We start from the raw sequence: 21,853 nt of genomic DNA on the forward strand, positions 1-21,853 counted from the left end.
TATTTGAATATTAATGGATTTGTGGCAGCTGTGCATCTTAAATGCAAGAATATCAATGAATAGGTAGCAGAAAGGTTCTATGTGTGATAGTGTGAATGGAAATAGTAGCAGGGCTCTCGCGTGCTGGAATATGCATGCAGGAAGCAGCAGGGCTCTCGCATGTCGGACTATGCATGTATAGGGAGCAGCAGGGCTCTTGCATGCAGGAATATGCATGGATATGTAGTAGCAGGGTTCACACATACAAGTATATGCACTGATAGGTAGGAGTAGGGCTCTGACATGCAGGAAAATGCACAGGTATGTAAGAGCAGGGCTCTCACATGCAGGAATATGCATGAACAGGTAGGAGCAGGGTTCTGGCATGCAGGAATATGCATGTATAGGCAGCATCAGGGCTCTCACATGCAGGAATATGCACGGATGGATAGGAGCAGTGATAGCGCGATTCACTGCTGCAGGAATAATAAGTGATAGGATTCAGCTGTGTTCTACCATTGCAGTATTATTGAATAAGAGACATTGGGACTCTGCATGTGCAAGAATACAAATTGCAAGTTGGCAGCAAATAGTAATCTTCAGCAAAGACAACTCACTCTGGGACTCCACCTGGTGCCCTGCCGAAGTCGGACCCACACACCTCTCGGCAATCCATGCAAAGCACCTCGGAAGAATCATCGACAGCTAGCTCACCATGACCGGCCAAGTGAATGCTATTCCATCCCCTGATTCCACACATTCAAAAATGGGGGAAAAAATCTTCAAATGACTCCCCACCAAGCCCTCATCACCAGCAAGCTGACCTACAGCAATGCACTCTATGGTGGAATCAACGCTCAACTGACCAGAAGACTTCAGACCTTACAAAACTCAGCCACCAGCCTCATCCTCAACCTACCAGCCTGCATGCATAGCACGTCACACCTCAAAGAGCTCCACTGACTCCCGATCTGCAAATAAGCATTAGCCTTATATACCTCAACAACAACATACACTTCCACACACCTACCAGACATCTATGTTAAGCCAGACTCCTACTTGCACCCCTCCTCCTTCATACACAGAACCAGATCCAGAGTTTGCACCTTCCCCTATCTCGCTGATTAAGCCTGGAACAATCTGCCCTCGCACAACAAAGCCTCCTCGTCAATGCTTGAATTCCCCAAGAAACTGAAGACCTCCCTCTTTACTGAGCCCCGACCCTGGCTCAGCCCATATAACTCCAGCTTCAGTGGCAGGATACTCTCCATGGTTACTGGCGTGCTGTACAAATACAAATAACATAACTAACACAATACAGCACAACACAACATAACAACATAACATTCTGTTATGCATGGCACAGCACAGCATAACATAACATAACATAGCACAGGACAATGTAACATAGCAAAGCACAGCATAACAACATGACATAACACAACTTAACGAGGGGGAAAGGAAAACATGGCGGCCAGTGAATAGCCGGTCGCGGGTGAGCTCCCGGAGACGATCGCGGTATCTGAAAATAGACCCGTAAATGCAGGAGCGAAAAATGTCTTGAGTTTGCCCTCGAGAAGGAAATGCTTGATTAATTAACGGGCCCGTGAGGATTAGGAAAACGTTGTGCATGTCGTGGCAAGTCCTCCGTATACCTTGTTTTCAAGCTCTCGTTTATCGGCTGTTCTGGGGTGCGACGAGAGGAGCTGGTCCCGGTGTGCTGTGGGAGGTGCGGTGTGTGAGAGGCGGCAAAGGGAGGCAGGCTGACGTGGCTCAGCAGAGAGTGAGTGCAAGCCTGACAGAGTCATAGACACTCCACGGATCATCACAGCATCGGAGAGGGTCTGGCACAAAGCAGCCCTGGAGCTTCGAAAAGGGAGAGGAGCAGCGGAGAAAATCTCCTTCCGGGGGGAGGAGGCAAAGGAGGCTTCCTCCAGAAAGAAGTTAGCGATACCTTCCAACGGGGAGCGGAAGCTCTGACGAAAGGCAGCCTCTCGAAGATTTCTGAGAAGCAAGGTGCCGGTGAGGAGGAGGACACAGCGCCCCTGCAAAGGGAACACTTCAATACAGAGGTCAAGAGAGGTAGGAGAAAGGCTCTCTTTGGGGGCACGGCGGAGAGAGTATCTAGATATGCTCTCCGTAGCTTGACAGAAACGTTCGGAAAGGGTGACAGGGTAGAGTATGAGCTTTCGAAATGCAGAGAGATCTCTATTGGGCAGAAGTGGAGGCAGAAGGGCATGAAGGGTGAAGAAGGTAGCAAAGGCGAGAAAAAAAAGGAGAACGAGTTGAGGAAGGTAGAAAAAACAGAGAAGGTTGTGAAAATAGAGAAAGAAATAAGGTCCCTGAAATTTTATGTACCATAGTTAAAAAACCAATACCCTCGGCTTCAAAACTAAGGCATAAAAAATCTCTACAAGATCCTTAAAAAATAGCTCGCAGGAACCTAAAGTAAAAATCACCCCCTCACTCAAAACTTATTTTAGAGTCCTGCCCAAAGTATTAATTTTGGGTGAAAACACTATGGCAGGTCCAAATAATTTTTTGGAGAAGGATGTCGAGAGACAGCTGACACCCCCTGAAGCCTTCCCAGATTCTCCAGACGGGATGGAAAATGGAGCAGGAACGTTAGAAACAAACTCCAGAAGGGAAGGAATTGGAGGAACAAGATCCGCGTTTTGGGCCTTCCGGAGGGGGTGGAAGGGTCGAATATGGTCTAGTATCTGGAGGACTGGCTCCACGACAAGGTAGCACCGGAGGGGCTGACACAGTTCTACACGCTGGAAAGGGCTCATCAAGTTCCAACCCGCCCGCTGGCGCCAGGTCGGCCTCCGCGTCTGGTGGTGGCCAGGCTCCTCCACTACAAAGATAGGGACCACCTCCTGCAGACTGCGCGCGCAGCTGGGCCATATACAGTGGACAAAAGCATGGTTTCCATTTTTCCGGACTATGCACTGGAGGTCCAACGCCGCCGGGCGTCTTTCCTAGCTGTTAAAAGAGCCCTACGTGATGAGGGACTTCAATATTTTTTGATGTTTCCGGCCCGACTGCGGATTATTCTTGATGGTACAACACACTTTTGTGTGGCTCCGTCGAAAGCATGGGATTGGCTGGAAACCTACAAGACAGGCAAGACTCCAGCTGGGGAAACTGGGGCTTGCATAACCCCGGGACGATTACCTCAGCGACGGCGAAGGGCCCGACGGCATAGATGGGGACTGATAGACACCTGGAGGGCGCACCACCCGACCACCCGGGATTATTCGTTCTTTTCTGCTATGCACGACCTCCATGTTCGGCTTGATGCGATGCTTTGCTCTCCTGACATACATGCTGTAGTGCAGCACATCGAATACCTCACTAGAACGCTATCCGATCATAATCCCTTATTATTGCGTGTGAATTTATTGCCTGATCGCCCCAAGATCCTGACTTGGCTCTTAAACCCAGAATTGCTGGAGGATCAAGCATTTCGCGAGGTGTTGGGAACTGGCATTACTGATTATTTTCAGAATAACACTGGCACTGCCTCATCGCTGGCGGTGCAATGGGACGCTTTTAAAAGTGTAATACGGGGCATTGCATAGCATATAAGCTGGGAGTGCGTAGAGTGTTATTGCAAGATTTAGAGAGGGCGGATCAACAATTGCGGGAAGCTGAAAGGGAGAGGCCTGAACATCCAGATTGCCAACAAGACTTACTAGCAGCAAGGGAAGAGGTCGCAGTGCAGGTGGAGCAGTTGCGCTGCTTTGACTATAAAAAACACGCTGCTCGGGCGCATGCAGAGTGCAATAAGTCGGGGGCGCTATTGGCATTGCTAGCTAATCCGACGCGATGAGGGACGATCATTTTAGAACTCCATGCCTCAGATGTGGAGGCCCACTATACAAAGCAGGGGATAAATGACCTGTTCTTTGCTTATTATAATGATCTATATCAAAGCAAAGTGGCCCCTGGCGGAGAGGCCATTCAGGAGGTTCTGGAGGCGGCAGATCTTCCAGCGCTAGATAGTGAGAGGGCGGAGCTGTTGGGTCAGGACATTACCCTGGGAGAGGTTCGTGGCGCGATTAAGCATATGGCCCGGAGAAAGACCCCTGGTGTGGACGGCCACCCTGTGGAATTTTATAGTGCGTATATGTCGACCTGTTGGCCCCTAGATTAGTGACACTGTATCATACTGCGAGAAAGGAGTGCCTCTTGTCTGCCACCACTCGAGAGGCGTTAATTATACCGTTGCTAAAACTGGGGAAGCCTCCCCATGATAGGACCGCCTATCGCCCATTATCAATGCTGACCACGGATTATAAAATCTTAAATCGGATTTTGGCGACCCGCCTGCTCCCTTATATGGTCCAATTAATCCACACGGATCAAGCGTGGTTTATACCAACACGGAATACGGCTCCGAATGTACGGCGCCTCATTAATATTTTAGAGGCTGACACCTATCACAAAGCGTCTGCTGCTGTCTTTGCAATAGATATTGAGAAGGCCTTTGATAGCTTGGAGTGGCTATATTTGTTCCAAGTCATGCGGCAATTTGGATTGGGAGATGGCTTTGTAGATTGGACATCTCTTTTGTATAATTAGGCCACAGCGCGGGTGAAGACGGAAGGGATGATATCAGACACTTGCACTGTGGGTCAAGGGACGAGGCAGGGCTGCCCCCTTTCCCCTCTGCTGTTCGCCCTGGCCATGGAGCCGCTGGCGGCACGGGCTAGGACGGGGTTGCATTATTCAGGACTGAGAGTGCAAGAGCAAATCCATCATATCACCTTATATGCTGATGATCTCCTTATGTTTTTGGCTGATGTAGACCCATAAGAGCGACATAACTAGAGACATAACACTCTGTTGAGCGCCTTATGTTACCATTTTTACTTAGGGTAGGAGGCCTCTTGATTAAAATTACTGTCGCTGGTACTCCCAACCCTATTTTAGATCCACTTTCAAAACACATTCATCTACACACAATAGACCCCCTCACCCGCACATCATCTCACGGCTGTTGGTAAAAGATCTCCGTTAAAGTGCCCCATACTATAGGGAGCCCGTCGGGTATTGCACCGCCGACCCGACGAGGAGTAGCCCGATGATGAAGCATGACACTCAACCAGGTGTGTGAGTGCAATCTAATCCAATGAAATGGATTCCTGACTTTGAACCATTCTAGTCAGGTTGGTTTATTTTCCCTTTTTCTGACTCTCTTCTAATGAACAGCATTATCCGTTTTTCTAGACTGATGTAGAGGGTGCCCTTTGTTGTGCGAAGGCTTTATTGGAGGACCTTGGCATGGTTGCTGGTCTAAAGGTAATTTGGACAAAGACTTGCCTGTTCCCTGCGGTGCTGCAGGATGAGGGTCAAGTATCTACGCAGGATGTACGATGGGAGCGACAATGTCTGACGTACCTTGGTACTCGCATTTATCAAACCCAAACTGATCTATTGGAGGGTAACATGGGCAGGGCCATCAGAGCGCTTAAGGGTTGTATTGAGTTTTGGGGTATGCTCCCACTTTCGGTGGCTGGACGAGTGGCCATTCTCAAGATGATAGCGCTCCCCAGGTTCCTGTACTATTTTAGGACGCTGCCGATCTGGATCCCAGCATCTGTTTTTAAGCAACTCCAGTCGGTGGTGGTTGGGTTTCTTTAGGCTGCGGGACGATGGAAAGTGGCTCTTAACACACTATTGAGACCACAATCGGAGGGTGGACTGGCAGTCCCAAATTTTGAAACATATTATTTAGCGGCGCAGCTACAGTGGCTTTCACAGGCGGTGGCACGGACGTTCCGCAGCGCTGATGATGAGGAGAGGAATCAGATAGATAGGCAAACGCTTTCCAGACTGCTTTTGCAATTGCCACTTACTGCCTCCTCTCTAACTCGAGAGTTGGGGACGTTAAAGCTCTCCTGGAACAGAAGTCAATGGCACGCACAAATAGTGCGACTGTATGCCCCCGAGATCCCGCTGGCGGTGTGTAGTGCTCTACCGCATGGCTGATTGACTGGGGGGAGAGGGGGTTGGCCACTATAGGGGACCTGTATGAAGATGGCTCTGTGATTCCTTATGAGGTATTACAAGACAGACATGAACTGGCTCCGGGGGACTACTTGTTGCACTTAGCACTTATAGCGGCCATCCAGGTGCATTGGAAAATAGGACTCAGGGAACCACCCACCTCCATGGCCTGTCAGTATGTAGTCCTAGCTGCTGGCACCTTCAAGGCGGTTGTCTGTTTATATCGCCGAATGACAAACGAGAGACTGACCCCACTAGTAACTCTTCGGCGGTGGTGGGAAGTAGACCTAGGTGACGAAATTCCTGAGAAGGCATGGGCGGGACTGGTGGAATGCGCATGGATAAGCACTAGGAGTGCGCGCTTTCAATTGGTGCATTTCTTTATTCTTAATCGAGCCTACCTTACACCTGAGAAAATTAATAAATATTTTAATGTGACTTTGGCAATGTGCCTGCGCTGCAGTATGGTGGGAGCGGATTTCTCTCATATGCTGTGGAATTGTCCTCAACTTGGAACATTTTGGGAAGAGGTGGTCACTCTTTTGCATGTTGTTACGGACAGGGACATAGAATCCACGATAGGTCTCTGTTTGCTGCACTGGTTCCCCCATACCTCTCGGAATAAGATAACGAGTAAGTTTATAGAGGAGCCCCCTGGTTCAGGGAATCTCTCTGGCCATCTGACTATCCTATGCCATCTTCTTCTGGACTACCAGTTAAAAATCTGGGATTCTGGTTCGACGAGCAGTTGTCCTTCTCGACTCAGTTTAAAAAATTGGCTGGGAGTTGCTTTGGGATATTAAAGTCCCTCAAGAAATTCCTTCCACTGCTACCAAGGACAGCGAAGGAAACAGTGGCCCGGCCACTGATCCTTTCTTGGGTAGACTATGCCAATGGGCTGTATCTGGGCCTTCCTGACTACACTCTTAAAAAGTTGCAGGTGTTCCAGAATGCAGCGGCCAGGCTGGTGCTCAACATTCCCACTAGAAAGAGCGTCAAGCATCATCTGCGTATGCTGCACTGGCTATCTGTTCTGAAACGCGTTGAGTTTAAGGCTCTGGTCATAGCGCATCGTGCTTTGTATGCTGAAGGACCTATATACCTTAGAAAGTGCTTTGCTTTCTACACGCCTGCCAGACACTTGAGATCGTCATCTCAGCTGCATGCGTAAGTTCCTTGTGCGCGCCTTCAAAGAATGGGGGGCAGATCTCTGGCCGTGAGGGCAGCCACGGCTTGGAATTCTTTGCCTTTTTCTTTGGGCTGCATCCAAGCGCTGGGGCAATTTAAGAAACAGCGCAAAACTTTTCTGTTTTAATTTCTTCTTAATTGGCACCTCATAGGCTCGCGCGGGGACACTCCCAGGAGTAGCTGCGCGCGTTATAAAAACCCCATAACATAGACTTGCGCCTTCTGTTGGTGAAGAGGGAGATTACAACTCACTGGAAGGCCAAGAAGGGCCTTAGTTTTCAGAGATGGCAAACTGAATTTGTTAAATGGGCGGAATGTGAGAGAATCACGAGGCTGCAAGGGCCTGGGAGGCACTTGTACACTTATTGAAAACACAGCATACTGACTCTGACTCTGACTTGAGCACATCAGGCTTGGAGACACCACCTCGTGGGATTACCCCTCCCTAGGAGGATGACTACACTGCTTTCTCCCGTGAAACTACCTCTGACAACCCAGAACGACTGTCTTGTTTGCTGGTATTGTGCACATTTACTATCGACACAGCTATAACTTGCTATGATCATTATTTACATGTATTTATTACGCCATCGGGGAGGGGTAAGAGGGAGGGAATGGGATTGCATTACGTAATATCAGATTTATGATGAGTGGATAGCTGTAGTTGTACGACACTGGCAGGGGCGTTTATGTCCAGGTAATTCGATTGACATTATGATGTTTTATGTTTGACAAAATATTATGGACTGTATTTTCCATTGCTGCATATGCCATTTTAGCCATTTGTAAACTTTATTTCGATCAAAAGATCATAAAAGTTGCATAAAATACATATAAAAAGCACATTTGAACATAGTAAAAAACATTAAGAAATTGATTTTTAAAATAGACCATGGAAAATATACATAGCAGCGTAAGATTATTTAGTACTTGAGACGCTTAATCCACATTGCATGTAAAAACCGTGAAACAGCAAACACTACAACAGTACTTGTATCGCTGGCTAAGATGCGATAGGCTTCAGAACATCTTGTAAATCCTAGGTTCCTACATAGAGGGATGAGCCAATATTTCCTGGGAGCTCTATATGCAACGCAAAGAAACAATACATGGATTATTGTCTCGGGCGACCTTCCACAGGCTGGGCAGGTTGTTTCTATTTGTTTGGACCAGTTCTTGTTAAAGTCCCTAAGAGGTAAGGTGCCCAGCCTAAATTGGATATATAGTTTCCTTGCCAGAGATGGATGCACTTCATTCAGGAATGATTCAAAGATATACTGGTCTTTATTTAATAAAAACTGTCTTGAAAGACTGCCAAGAGTTGTGTTTCGTTGTAATACACTTAGCCTGTACTGCCTATATACCTGGACCAGTTTGACACGAGGGGGCGTCAAACAGAATACCCCAGGACTAGTCCAAAGTTCAGGCAAACCAATCCTGTAGCACATCTCCTTAATATAGACAAGCCAGGGAAGCTTCTTAGAAGTGCTAACTGCAATTATTGAGCTAAGATCACGACAATAAGACCCTAGCTCATCTATGAGCCAAAGTCTTCGCCAGTATGTTAAAGGACGTAGGCCAGCTTCTTCATCTATTGGTCGTATTGCCAGATCAAGACGTAGTGGTATTAAAGGGGTGCTTTGCGGTAGGCCCAATAAAAGTCTAATAAACTTATTCTCTATTAGAGAAAGACCTTTCAACTGAGAATGGCCCCACAACTCTGCCCCATATAAAGCTGCATTTCTTGCTTGCACTTTGTAGATTTCTGCAGCAGGGCCAGGGGCCCTATGTGTGGTGTATTTAGCCATTCTTAATATCGCACCAGATAGTTGGGCAAGCCGCATAGCTGCTTTGTCTAGTTGGGGAGCCCAGGAAAAAGACTCAGAAAGTGTGATCCCTAGGTATTCAAATAGTGAGACCCTTTCTAGAGTTGTTCCATTAAGTGTGGGATTAGGCCGAGTTGTGTTGGCTGGGTTAAAAACCATGTATTTAGTTTTCGAAATATTTATTTCGAGCCCGTGGTCAATGCAAAATGCTAAAAAACTATCTAAAACACGTTGAACGCCCATCGGGGATTTAGATAGCAGAAGGGTGTCATCTGCGAATAGCATGACTGGAACCTTTCTACCATTGAGTCTAGGGGAGTCACCCCGGTCCGTCTTATTAATATGATTAACCAAAGCGTTAACATAAAGACAGAACAGGGTAGGGGCTAGTACGCATCCCTGCCTGACTCCTCTGTTGACTGGAAAGCGCGCGGTTAGTTGGCCTGCCTTACCATATCGGACCTGCGCATAGTTACCAGTGTGCAATCTTATGATCATAGCTAGTAGGTCCAAGGGGACTCCCAGCTTATGCAATACCGCCCAGAGCTTAGCCCTTGGAACCATATCAAATGCTGCTTTCAGGTCGACGAATATCAGATAGAGGCTGCCACCCTCCACTGATACTGTCTTCCAGAATAATAATTGCAGCCTTAAAAGCTGGTCAACAGTTGACACCCTTTTCCTAAATCCTGCCTGTAAATCACTCAAGATGTTCATCTCTTCCATCCAAAAATGCAGACGATTAAGTAAAATTCTAGCAAACAACTTTTGTGCTACATCTATTAGGCTAATTGGCCTATAATTTACAGGAAGCAACGGTGATCCTTTTTTAAAAATGGGAAATATTTCGGCTCCTAGCCATGTATCTGGGATACTCATACCTTTCATGATGGCATTAAACAAGGTCCATAAATAAGGAACCCAAATCAAGGGTTCTTCTTTATATAGGTCCCCAGGGATTTTATCTAGGCCAGGTGCTTTGGATGTAGAGAGAGTTTTGATAGCACCCTCGACTTCTGAGGCCGTTATTTCATTTAAAAAGTCAAATTGTGCTAGCTGAAGAGGACACTCCGTAGGAATCAGATCATCTCCAGTTGAGTACAATGACTTAAAATGAGCTTCCCAGGCAGATGCTGCAATATTCGGAAAAATCGGGGATCGTTCGTCCTTGTTACCTGTGTTGGAGATAATTTTCCAAAATCCCCTCATGTCCTTATTAGAAAGAGCAATTTTAAGGGCCTCCCATTTTTCAAATTCCCATGATTTTTTTGCATTTTTAATAGTCTCATTATAAAGCTTCCTGGAAGGCTTCAATATAGCCTTATTTTTTGTTTTAATTGCATTAATAAGAGCAGGTTTTGCCTGCCTACATTCTTTAGTATACCAGGAGTTAGAGAAGTGATTTTGCCTGGATTTAGCTGATGGAGGATTAAAAAAAGTTTTGAGAGCCAAAGTAAGGTGCAGGTAAGTTGATTCTACCGCTTGTAGGTCCCAATCGCTTGGAAGTGGGGTAAATAACCTTTCGGTTTCAAGAAGCGCTGGGAGGATCAGCCCATAAAGTTCTAACATTTTGTCCGGAGTGCGTTTAACTGAATCCCATCTAATTCTTCTTTTATTATTGTCCAGAAAAAGGTTCCGGTCGGCCGTAGGGCCAGTAGTAGAAGATACTTGAGAGACAGGAATTAATAGCTCAAGCAACAACGCATCGTGGTCGCTGTCAAATCGAGAAATGACAGAAAAATCTACAATGCTATTCCAAGAAGATACCTCCACCAGAATATAGTCTATTAGGGAGGAATAATTGTCCCTTTTAAAGGTAGGTTTCCCTGGCTGGTCTGATTTTAGACGGCCATTACAGGCCCTCAATGAATGCATAAGGACAAATGCATTAATTTGCATAACTAATGGAGTCCAAGCCTTTACCTTCTGGATTTGGGGATCTGGTATTGGATTACAGTTATCTTCCTCGTTGTCTAATATATATGGGAGATCAACTAGCGGTTCGTATTGACAGTTAAAATCACCCGCAATTATTAATCTATCATGTTTAGGTAGGTCTGGTAAACAAGTAGATAATAAGTCGAAAATCGGAGAATCTTGAGATAGGCTAGTTGGACGTGAATAAACGTTAATAAGAATTAATTTAAAATTGGCTTTAAATAAAAGAGCCAGACCTTGAAGATCTACTGAGAACAGATCCAGTTCAGAAATAGTGCAGTCTAAATGAGTTGCGACCCATATAGAGAGGCCCCCGTAAGGTCTACCCCTGTTCCCCTTAGTTGCTGCTACAGTATGTGCCGAGAACCCAGAGAACAGTGTAGGCACAAGCGACCAGGTCTCCTGGAATAATACGACATCATATTCTGATATAAACTTAGACCACTCTGGATTATCTATCTTTGAATTTATACCAGCGATATTCCATGATAGAATCCTGATTTTAAGGTCTAAGCAGGGGACTATAGTGATTTGAGATTCAGTACAAGGAGTCTCCACATTAGCTGGGTTTAGGGTTTCTTCCCTTACGTCTGGTTCATTAAAACTAGGCAATGCACAATAAGTTGACAAATGGGTTGGACTATATAAGTTAAAACAAGGTCCACTAGCATTAGCATGTACTTTCATGTGTTTATTTGGGATTTGTATAAAAGGTAAAGAATTATTCCCAAGTCAATCACATTCTTCCAGATTGGAAAGTGCTTCAAATCTATTGGAGAGTGATAATGTATTAACACAGGATGAGTTGGCAGTGGTAGGGGCACTAGACTGTACCATGGAATTTTTTACCCTGGCTAAGCTTGGGATTTTGAATTGACGTTTGTTATAAAAATAATCATATGTTAGAGGCACTATTTCAAATGATCTCCTTTGAGGGGGAAAAAAGTTTCTAAGGAGCACAGGCAAAACGTTAGTGTTCGAAAAGTGCACAATAACACAGTCCCCTTTTAGCTTCTTCTCCTGAGTGCCCACCCAATCAACTCTTCTAGCCATGATGATCTTTCTTACGAGTGATTGGCATACCCGTTCAGGGGCACCGAGATTTGACGATATCCAATATGCACATTTGTCCATTAGGTGGATAGTAGACTCTCTTTGATTAGGTGGAAACGGGGGTACCTGTGCCAGAACCAACGCCAAAGGGGCTGCTAGAGGGGATAAATGGAACGTTGGTTGTACTTGTGTTGTATTTGTCGTAGTAAGTATAGCTTTAGATGTTTTCGGCTGGGCTAATGCACAGGGCCCTTCAGTTCTATTTTGGGGAGCATTAGGATGTTGTGAGCTCCTAGTGATTTCTGAATGAGCTACGGATAGAGCTGTTATGATCGAGGGTTGAGCGGCCTGTGTCCCTGGCATGGGAGTATTTTCTGTTGAAGTTGGCTGGGGCCCATGTAAGGGACCATCAAGGATAACATTGTTCCGAGCTATTGCTGAAAAGTTATCAAATTGTGACTCCAACTTGGAGATCCTTACTTCGATGCTTGCCAATTTATCAATTATCGGATCAATGATAGAGTCCAATTTCTTAAGTAAATCATCCCAAATTGACGTTTGGTCGATGACATGAGGGACAGGTAGGTTGGATGTTGAAAGGGTTGCTTTAGGCTGATGAAGCTTTTTGGTGGTTTTTTTTAGCGAAACTTTCTTTTTCGTAACACAAGCCGTTTTAGGGACCGTAGGGTTATAGACGGTCAACATATTCCTGGTTCTGGTCTCTCTTAACTTGGGGGGTGATGTTAAGGCCTCAATAGAGATTGGTGGACTTGAATGAATGCCAGTTGTTGAATTACAGTCTCCAATGCTTGGGGTCAAATGTGAATTAGGGTCTTCAATGCCAACTAAATCTCGTGGAATACCTGGGGAGGCTTGATTACTGATTTGGGAGGTTAAAAGAGCAGGCGAACCCTGGCATCTCAGTGGAGGACATCCAGGTTCCAAGGACAATCTCCTTTCAGTCAACTCTATTTCGTGTGCAAGTAGAGTCGTTGCCCTAACCAAAAAAGAATCTAGTGTAGCACCAGCACCAACAGGAGTTTTTGATCTGGTGCCTTTTTCTTTCACCATTTTGATTACCGATTGTACACAATCACACTAGTTACCTTCTATGGTAGTGACTATTGGAGGGGTGGCCCAGCCCGGCCTCCTCAGGCCCCGGACGGCCACAGACGGTCCCGCCCTTGTCCCGGGCTTCTCCCGGTGCTACCCGCACGCTACCCGCGACGCGGGGGGCAGGGTCCGTTTTGTAGCGCCTCCGGGCGCGCTTACAGCGTGTTTCCTGTCCCTGGGAATCCTGGGAGGTGTAGTTTCCAGCCGGCGCTCCCCCCACACAGCGGTCGCGGAGGCTAGCGACGGCGGGAGAGAGACGCTGCAGACACCAGGAGTTTGTAGCACCAGGGAGCTATGGCAATCACAGGTAAATTTCCCTGCCTCTGACCAGGTTTCTTGTTCGTCCCCCGCTCTGCCGGGGGCAGGGTCCGTTTTGTAGCGCCTCTGGGCGCGCTTACAGCGTGTTTCCTGTCCCTGGGAATCCTGGGAGGTGTAGTTTCCAGCCGGCGCTCCCCCCACACAGCGGTCGCGGAGGCTAGCGACGGCGGGAGAGAGACGCTGCAGACACCAGGAGTTTGTAGCACCAGGGAGCTATGGCAATCACAGGTAAATTTCCCTGCCTCTGACCAGGTTTCTTGTTCGTCCCCCGCTCTGCCGGGGGCAGGGTCCGTTTTGTAGCGCCTCCGGGCGCACTTACAGCGTGTTTCCTGTCCCTGGGAATCCTGGGAGGTGTAGTTTCCAGCCGGCGCTCCCCCCACACAGGGGTCGCGGAGGCTAGCGACGGCGGGAGAGAGACGCTGCAGACACCAGGAGTTTGTAGCACCAGGGAGCTATGGCAATCACAGGTAAATTTCCCTGCCTCTGACCAGGTTTCTTGTTCGTCCCCCATGCATATGCATATTTGGATGGGTGAGCTATTCTCCGGGAATATTTTATTTCTTAACCTGATGCTGAGTGTACAACTATCATTTGATATGGAATGCACTTGTTATGTTTGGAAAAAATAATAAAAAAATATATATTTTTTAAATGGACACTTTATACCCTCATGGGGAACTTCTGGAAGAAGATCCAGAAGTTTGGTGAATTTGGGAATCTTTTTGTAAAAAGCTCCATAAGTTGACCGACTCAACGCCGGCGACCAGGCCTGAATTTCAGATTCATCCCGCTGAAAGCTCCAGAGCTGCAGACTTCTAGAATTTCACAGGGGCATCACAGAACACCTAGACAATGATATTGACATGAATCTGGCCTGAAGAGGAGCCTTGCTTAGCGTCGAGAGAAAAAGTTACAGAAAAATGAGAAGGTAACATTTTGACCAATGCCTCCCGCTTAATGTATCCGAACGGGGATCCATCGTGGTCGGTCACAAACTTTGACTTTGTCCCGGCTAAGAGCGAGCAGATGTCCTAATTTGGCGGTATTGTTTTTGTGCACTAAAAAGTGTTTATTCTTTAAAAATTCATATCTCCAGTTCTCTACATTGAATTTTTTCGTTTTGGTGTCAATTCCTTCATGAAAATACAAATTATTTTTATAAATTAGTTTTGGATTTCTATTGTGTGTTGTGCCTAATTTGTTCAATGTATTGGTGTTTTTCAATGTATTACACACCTGTATCCTGCCTGCTCATTGCCAGCTACCAAGGGTTCAGCAAAGGGATTCATTTATTGAGACCCTATCTGAACCTGTTATTTTGTTTGTGGCCTTATTACAAGCGGTAAGTCACTACTTATCACTACCAATAAACCCCTTTGCAACCAAAACAAAATTTGTACCCAGCCATCATTATCTGACTCCACTGTCCTTCAAATAATTTGTGCATAGACAGGAACTGCCATGATAGCAGTTCCTGTCAATCTAGAGAGCTGTCCACAGACCAGCGTACAACTCTACATTTTTTGTGGGCCAAGGTCTCTCAGGATGTCAGTTGTATGGCCCTCATCCATCCTGACTGGGTTTACTCCGTCTTCGAAACTCTGAATCAAGCCGTTATGTTTTTTTTACTTCTGTCATGAGATTGGAATGAAGCCTCTTAAATATACTATGTAGGTCACTTCATAAGGAGCCCTATGCAATTTTTTACATATTGATGAAATCATCTTAAATATTAGATGCCCCTATGTTACTGCAATACCACTTTTCCATTTCTGCTTTATACTTTTACAAATCTTTTCAAATGTTTTAGTCTGATTTGCTTACTTGAACTGAACCAGAATTAATAATTCCAAAGTGCACAGATTTGCTGCAGAAAAAGAGAAGTTCTCATAACATGGTGTCTTTTGTTAAACCTATATCTGGCTCCTGTACATTCCCAAGGCTTTGTGAGTAAAAGGGAGTATATAGCTTTAGAAGAGTAAACAGCTTTAACTAGTCTTGCAAAGGTTCTGATCATCTTCATTTTTAGTCGCATCTGCAGGTAAATGTAAAGAAGTAAGAACGTTTTGGAACACTAGACAGCTCTATGAAGGGCCTCCCAAGTTGCCATGTCTTGGCCCACGGTGTAATGGAGTAGCATTCTGTGCCATGTCTTTCAAATGTTTGGGGCTTTTAGACTTAAAGGTTAGTGCCTGCATGTCAGTCAGTTTTAGCACTAAGGGCCTCATGTTACAAAATCACACGGTTGGTGACCACACAAATACTTATCATTATGTTCAAATCCCTTTTTTATGAGTTGGAGATTTCTTTAGACTAGTAAAATGACGTTTGCGATTGTTTCTGAATTGCAAATAGGAGGGTTCACGAAAGGGGTTTCCTCCCTCCCTTTTCTAATTCAGAAAGGAATTGATTGATAATTTGTGACTGCAAATGTTGTTGCAAACCATTGATGAGCTAATGGCCCCAAGTTGGGGTGGCAACTAATTTTCAAAGGGGAAGGCGTCCCTTTAGGACGGATGCCTCATGGAGGGAGAGCTTTTCCAAAAACTGCCCGCCAATTGTGCAGTATCTCTACTATTTTCACAGCGGCCCGACAAACAGGCAGATTCTCTACTTTTCAGCCAGCAGCCACGTAAATATTTAAGTTTTCCTGCTATTCACACAGCTGCCAGATGCCCAGTGCAGAATAGCTAGTATTTAACCAACTGCAGGGTAAGAAGTGAAGTTTTTCTGCTATGTGCAAGGCCACCAGCCACACAGTGCAGAATCTCTACTGTTTATCCAGCGGGTGAGTAAATATTGAAGTTTTCAGCTAATTGCATGGTGCCAGCGGGACAGAGCAAAATCTCTACAATTTAGTCAGCAGTCATGTAAATATTTAGGTTTCCTGCTATTTGTACTGCCACCAACAAGATTGTGTAGAGTCTCTACTATTTAACCAGTTGCCGGTTAAATTGTGAATTTTTTCTGCTATTTACACGGCTGTGAGACAAACAGTTTGGCATGTGGCCGGGTAAATGGTGAAGTTTCTCTGCTATTTGCACAGCCATTTGCAAAACAGTCAGACTATGAGTTAGCCAGTGGCCAGGTAAATAATGAAGTTTCTTTTCTATTTTTAAGGTTGCTAGCCAAAAAGTAAATCATTTCTACTATTAGCCTGTGGTTGGGTAAATAGCAGAAACAAAATCTCTATTTACCTGAAGGCCTGGTAAATAGCCACAACATTGATTAATTATTGGGAAGCAGGGAGGAGGAGCTTAGCGCGTGATCAAGATGGCCGCGTGAGCCTAGAGCTCCCGAGACCCTCGCTCCCTCCGGCAGCTATCCTGTCTATTATCCTGCTTTTGATGCCCGGAATATTGGAGGGGAGCTGTTGCTGAGGCGAGAGTCGCTGTCCGGATCGAAATCGTCCACCGGACACCGAAGTTGTACTGACTGGAAGTTTGTGGCCTACTCCCCGCACGGTGCCCGGGCCTTGCGTTGGCACAGTGCCCGTGCACTAATTGAACAACAGCGGCCGGGCTGGGGACGGGTCGGCGGAGGGAAGGTGTTTCCACTTTCACTTTCGCCTTCCAGTCTCCACAGCGCCCGGGACGGGGCGTGCGTAGTGCCAGCCACTGGTCGCATGGTTGATTACTGTGTATGGGCAAGGAGAGTGTCTACAAGGCAGATTGCGATGTCGACCAAATCGGACGCCGACAAACAGAAGCCCAAGAGTACCAGGCGGGGCAGTTACACCCAGACTAACAACATGGACCGGTATGCCCACCAGAAGGGGTCTCCGGGCGGATCGGGCCCGATACTGGACGCCTCGAAGGACGCAACACCTCCCCCCACAGAACTGACCCTGCAAGATATTATGGGGGCCATCGAAGGGATGAAGTCCTCGATTGGGCAACAATTTGAGACCCTGGCACAAAAAGTGGATGCCATATCGATTGACGTCAATCTGGTTCGGGCAGACCTGGGGAAAACTAATGAGCGGGTTCAGTCCTTGGACCTCAAGACTGCCGGCCTCCTGGGCGACGTCTCCGGCCTTCAGCAGGAAGTCCGTACCCTGCGGACGGCAAATGATCACTTCGCCCGACGGTTGGAAGAGTTCGAAGGCCGTGCAAGGCGCAATAACGTGCGCATCATTGGGGTCCCGGAAAATTCGGAGGAGCAGTCGGTGGACCTGTTCGTGGAGGACCTGGTGGTGAACCATCTGGCGCCCAAAGGCCTCAGTAAGTTCTTTGCTGTCGAACGGGCCCACAGAGTCCCTGGCGGGAGGCCCAAGGTGGGGGCCCCTCCGAGGCCGATTGTCGCCAGGATTTTTAACTTCAGGGACCGAGATGCCATTCTGCAAGCATCGCGGGTGGCCGGCCCGCTGCCATTCCAGAACACTACTGTAAGTTTCTATCCGGACTTTACCCAGATGGTGCAGAAGCAACGGCAAGGCTTCCTGGCGGTCAAGAGAAGACTACGTGAGATGGGACTAAAATATGCCATGCTCTTCCCGGCCAGGTTGCGGGTGGTGTTCGAAGAGCGGACTTTCTTTTTTGAGTCTCCTGACATGGTCGGAGACTGGCTGGACACATTGCCCCAAGGACGGACTGGCGTGGAACGCTCCGGTGGCGCAGATGGTGGTGGGGGATGAACACTGAGCCAGGACTTAAGTACTAGGACTCCGGTTCCTCCGGGAGGTTGATAATCCGGGGGGTAGCGGGGGCAGTAGGGGAGCCTTTTCCTCCTCTGGGGTTCTTTTCGTAGATTAGTAGTTTTAAGGGGCGACAGGCACACTGCAAGTTGGGGGGCACTTTAGAGCTTACGCAGGGGTGCAGGGTGGGGGGTGGATGTGGGTTGTTGTTGGGGTTGTTGTTGTTTTTTGTTATGCAAGGCGTAAAGATGCAAGCTTCTGTGACTCGGGTCTGGTTCCACGCGGGGGGTGGTGGTCTCCTTACATGTTGGGATGGGGGGTAGGGGCCTAAAAATACTCAGTTGGAATGTAAATGGCTTGGGGGATCGTATAAAGCGTTGGGTTGTCCTGCAATTTCTGAAGCGATGTACCCCTGATATTGTCTTATTGCAAGAGACGCACTTGATTGGTAACACGTGCTATGCACTCAATCGTAAAGGCTATAAATTTGTTGCACATTCCGGGTTTTCCTCGGGTTCTAGAGGAGCGGGAATACTAGTCAGGTCCTCTCTGCCATTCGAGGTTGACTCCACTACCGTTGACGATAGGGGACGCTTTGCGGCAGTAGCGGGGCGGTGGGAGGGCAGGACCCTGGTCCTGGTGTCGGTTTATGTCCCCCCTGCATTGCAGCCCTCTACACTAGCGGACTTAGAGAGGACATTGTTGGATCTCCCAGAAGGAATGTTGGTGGTGGGTGGCGACTTCAATGCGGTTGGCTCTGGCCTGCTCGACAGACACCCGCAGAGGAGTTCGGGGGGGGCTCAGAAGTGGCTTCCTGATTTTATAGATACCCTTGGGCTGGTTGACTGTTGGCGACTGTTGCATCCCACACAACGACAATATACTTTCCACTCAGGGGCGCATGGCAGTCTCTCTAGAATTGATTATGTCCTTACCCTAGCTGCACACGCCTCCTTCGTCTCTGAGGCCAGGCACATGGCACGAGGTATTTCTGACCATTCCCCGGTGTGGATCTGTATGGATGTCGGCAGAGGAGTGGGTGGTAGGGTGGCCCCAATTAACCCGTGGTACTTCAGGGACCCTGCGACTCGTAGTGCGGTATTGAAGGCGGTCGACCGTTACTTTCAAGATAACCTTGGTTCGGTCACGTCGGCGGTGTCCTTGTGGGAAGCGTTCAAAACAGTGATTAGGGGTGAGGCCCTCTCCTTGATAACAGCGGCCAAGCGTCGTAGAGACGCGGTGGTCGCCCAGCTTGAGGCGGAGATCGCGGATCTAGAGTTGGCTCTGGAAGGGGAGGTCACGTCGGAGGCGCTGCACAAGTTGAGCCTTAAACAATCGGAGTACAGGGCCCTCGTGACGGATGCGGCCAAAGCCCTGAGTAGGGAACAGCGGGCCGTCTGTACGACGTCGGGGACAAGGCCGGGAAATTGATCGCGTGGCTAGATAAAAAGGAGCGGGCCAATCGTGTTGTGCCGGACCTTGTGACGGAGGATGGCGTCATGGTCACGGAGCCGGACGGCATAGTCCAGTGCTTTGCGGATTACTTCCACACGGTCTATACCTCCGTGTCTGACAGGCCAGTGGAGGATTCATGTGAGCTCCTGCGCGATCTTGCCCTGCCTTGCCTCTCCGACATAGACAGAGACGATCTTGATGGTGACATCACAGTCGACGAGATTGCGGGGGCTATCCGCTCTTTGCGCCCGGGCAAGGCCTCGGGTCCGAATGGCCTGCCAATTGAGCTTTACAAACTCCGACCGGACAAGATCGCTCCGCATTTGCGGGCTATGATTGTGGAGGCGCGGGAGATGGGCTGCCTCCCACTTGACCAGCGCCTGGCAACGATCGTGGTCATCCATAAAGATGGCAAGCCCAGGAACCGGTGCAGCTCATACAGGCCGATCTCGCTCCTTAATGCTGAGCCGAAGATCCTTGCCAAAATCCTCGCAAACCGGCTGGTCTGGGTGGTCGGGGATCTGATCCACCCTGACCAATCTGGCTTCATCCCGCATCGTAATACCGCGTTGAATCTTAGGCGCATCCATGGAGTGATCGCAAGGGTGGTGACGATGCGGGAGCCGGCCATGGTGGCTGCGCTCGACGCAACGATGGCATTTGACACGGTGGAGTGGGCATACCTGTGGGCTGCGCTTGCGAAATTCGGCTTCGGGCCCGGATTTGTGGGCTGGGTAAGGCTATTATACGAAGGACCTCTCGCCAAAGTCGCAGTTAACGGTAGGGCGTCCCGTCCCTTCGATCTGGGGAGGGGTACCAGGCAGGGTTGTCCTCTATCGCCGCTGTTGTTCGCTCTCGCCCTTGAGCCGCTGGCGGCCTGGATACGATGGCACCCAGACGTGAGGGGGATTCGATGGTCCCCTGATCACGAAGACCGCATTTCCCTCTATGCCGACGATATTCTGCTCTATCTTACTTCACCCCGGAAGTCCCTTATAGTTGTTTGCGACATATTGACTTCCTTCGGGAGGAACTCGGGGCTAACCATTAATTGGGGTAAGTCATATCTGTATGCCCTGTGTGGGGACGTCCCGGTTCCCCCGCGGAATTGCCCGATCCAGATTGCCCGGGAGGGTTTCCTGTATCTTGGGATTTATATCTCTGCCGACCCAACGGTGCGGTATGAGAGGAACCTGCTCCCTCCGTTGGCGCGCCTGCGGCGGGACGTGGCGGGCTGGCGGCGGCTGCCGCTTTCCCTCCTTGGCCGTGCGGTGCTATTCAAAATGATGTCTCTTCCCCGTTTTCTCTATGTCCTGCAGAACACCCAGGAGCTGGTTCCGGCCAGCTACTTTCGGGAGGTTGAGAGTCTGCAGCGTTCGCTGCTGTGGGACGGCCGCCCGCGTATAGCGATAGCAAAATTAACTCTCCCTTGGTACGACGGGGGTATCGCGCTTCCCGACATCCGGAGATACTATTGGGCCTCCCAACTGAGCGCGATCAATCATGGAGTCTACGGTCCGGCGCTTGGCCCTGGCTTTGCTATGGACCGGTGGTTGCTGCGGGGTGGTGGCTATTATAGAGCACTTTATTCGAAGCCACCGGCTGGGTCCCTCACTGGGCCGACCGGGGTGGCGGTGCACGTGTGGAAGACAGTCACGAACTCCCTGGGATGGAAGGATAGGCTCACCCTCGCCACTCCGTTGTATGACTCGGACATGTTGGGGAACCTCTGGCACTCTAAGGGATTCGACAAGTGGGATCTGATTGGCATCTCCAGGGTGGGGGACATGCTGACCAAGGGGCGGATTAAGTCGTTCGATGAGCTGCGGTCGGAATATGCGCTTGAGGGCACGGAATACTTCCGGTATGCGCAGGTGCGCCATGCGCTGCAGTCGGTCCTCGTTCAGGGGGAAAAGGTGCCTGAGTCCTCTCCATTGGAGGACCGGATCCTGGACGGCCATATGCCGGAGAGCACAATCTCCCTAATTTACAAAAAGCTTGTGAACGTTCGGACCGATCTCCTCCTGGGGGTGCGGGACCAGTGGACTAGAGACGGCCTTGAGCTGGACGATGAGGATTGGCAGTACGCGGTCTCCTCTCCTAAGGAGGTCGCAATCCCCGCCAGGTTGCAGCTTGTCCAGCTTAAGATACTCCACAGAGTCTATGTCACTGGGCCCCGATTGGTCCATATGGGTTTTTCCGAGGACGGGCTGTGTAAGAGGGGCTGCGGGATGGTGGGCACCTTTCTGCACATTATATGGGAGTGTGGTGTGATTGCGGAACTATGGAAGCGGATTCACGTTGTTATGCAGGAGGTCACGGGCATTGTATT

At 48.6% G+C, this 21,853-nt stretch overlaps 1 protein-coding gene across 1 annotated transcript in view; it reads left to right on the forward strand.

Moving 5' to 3' along the window:
* Nucleotides 1-1,744: 1,744 nt before the first annotated feature.
* SCAPER (S-phase cyclin A associated protein in the ER) overlaps nucleotides 1,745-21,853 on the forward strand; it is a 3,109,515-nt gene continuing 3,089,406 nt past the window's right edge. The window contains exon 1 of the mRNA XM_085643688.1: nucleotides 1,745-2,061. The gene's annotated coding sequence lies outside the window, so the exon portion shown is untranslated. The remainder of the gene's footprint in view (nucleotides 2,062-21,853) is intronic.

The sequence above is a fragment of the Triturus cristatus genome, chromosome 3_1 (genome assembly GCF_964204655.1).
Source record: "Triturus cristatus chromosome 3_1, aTriCri1.1, whole genome shotgun sequence".
NCBI lineage: Eukaryota > Metazoa > Chordata > Amphibia > Caudata > Salamandridae > Triturus > Triturus cristatus.